This window comes from Elephantulus edwardii, unplaced genomic scaffold (assembly GCF_000299155.1).
Source record: "Elephantulus edwardii isolate Elephantulus edwardi_28Jun2011 unplaced genomic scaffold, EleEdw1.0 scaffold00047, whole genome shotgun sequence".
NCBI lineage: Eukaryota > Metazoa > Chordata > Mammalia > Macroscelidea > Macroscelididae > Elephantulus > Elephantulus edwardii.
The window spans coordinates 3,647,269-3,649,447 of NW_006399797.1; positions in this window are offsets into that span (position 1 = coordinate 3,647,269).

Sequence of the window (2,179 nt, forward strand, 5' to 3'; positions counted from 1 at the left end):
CTGTAAGTGAAGGAAGGGAAGACCCTCAGCAAGCTGGGTTGACACAGAGACTGTAACAATAGCTGTAGTGTGGCAGAAATGATGAGGATGCCATAGGTGAGGGCCACTTCATATTTGTTATTTATAGAGTCATTAGGAATTGTATGAAATTCAATAGCACCTAATAACTACAACAGCAGTTTTATCTATAAATTTGAAAGGCAGAAAATATTATTAAGGAATGACACATAACGCATTTTTAAAGAAGAAAATGAGGTTACATTTTTTTTACTTATTTTTTGTCATATCAGAATAACTAACTACATACAGACACACAAATGCATGCAAATAATCTTTACTGACCAATAGTCATCAGTGTTATTTTGCTATTAGCAATATATGTCATTAACTTATAATATAATCTTACCATTATTTACTTCTTCACCCCCAAAAACTAATCTTTGAGTGGTCTCTGTGATACTTTTTTTTTATCAGCACAAGAAACATTTTCTAAAAATCTTAATATGTAGACAAAATATTATTTAGTTTTCTGTTGTGATATTACTTTAAACTTAAATTTTAGCACATTAAGTGGTAAATTTAGAAAACATACATGTAGGAGTTTGCAATGCTTTTTATCATTTTTAGGTCATTATTAAAAGGCCTGGCTTTGGGAAGCATACTGCCTGAGATTCCCAGTTATGATCCTCTTTAACTGGGTAACTATAGCCAAATTATTTAATTTTTGTCGTTCAATTTCCTTTCTGAAAATTGGGAATTGGTTGCCTCATGGTAAGAAACTGCTCCAATACCTAAGGTACATGGTTTGAATCCACTAGCTGCTCTATGGGAGATGGATGGATAACATTCTTCAGTATCATTAACTGCCCTGAAAACCAGCTGGAGGGTCAGCTATGAGTTATTTCTGACTCTGTAGTATATAATAATAATATTTACATTTTGTGGTTTAAAGGTGAAGTGTTTAAACTAGTGCTTTTATCTGTTGGTATTAGCTAGTACAATAACAAAGTTATTATTAAAGACTTTGAAGTCAAGCAAAGTTTAGGTTATTTCATCAAATTCACAGAATCTGTTACTGTCAATAATGCTCTGTTGCTGAAAGGTGTGGATAGAAAACCAACTCAGTTACCCGTCATCAACATGGGCACTAGTACCTTTGAGTATGAGAAGAAATAGTTAGCTGGATCTTGGCCCAAATCAATGAGGAGGCTGCATACAGATGCCATTTGTCTTGAGCGGTCACTGCACAGCCTTCCACATTGCATGGGTCACCCACTCAAATGACTAGGAAACATGGTGATAAACATCGTCAATGATTTGGTTGTTGCCTGATATTATGGAGTTTTTCCTCACTTTGTGTATTTCATTTGGTTTTTTTGTGTCATTACTATAGAAGGATAGCACTAAGTTTCTAACCAGTTTATAGTCTTAGCAACAGAGAATTCTCAAGTGATTTCTTAATTTTAACCTAGAGTTTGTAGACTGTAAATATTGTTTTTTGGTACAGCTTATTAGAAACAAATTTTTCAGAGATATTTTTCATTTTTATTGTTTCTTTTTTTTAACTACAGGGATTAGGCAGTATTATTTCATTTAGTTAGTTTCACTTGTTTGTTTTGTTCTGGCCTTTCTAATGTTCAGAAAAACCTTTTTTAAGCCCTCTAAGAAACTTGTGAATTTGAAAAGTTAAAGATATCTTAAAGGATATGTTTATTAAATTTCTATCACTAATGCCTATTTTTTTTAATAAAAAAGTTGAGACTGACTCAGTTAACCTGAAAATAGACAACAGCACGGTAAATGAAACCATTTTTAGAAGTTATATAGAACCTTATATGCTAATTATATTTTATTTGAGTGTACAATTGTTGTTGTGTACTACTGAGTCACAACAGAGTCCAGTGGATTTTCAGAGGCAACAACTCTCACAGGAGATATTCTTCCCACACAGAGCATCTGGTGGATTCAAACTGTGTTCCTTTGACTTGGTAATGCAACACTTCATCACTAAGCCAGGAGCACTCCCTGGGATGTACAATAGTGAAGGTGTTTTAGAGTTCCAAATAAGGTAAATATACAAAATCCCCTGTCAATAGAGGAAAGGCTACTTTGAATACTACTATAAAAATAATACACCTTATGCACTTTAAAATCACAAGCCAGTTTTCTACGAAGATGG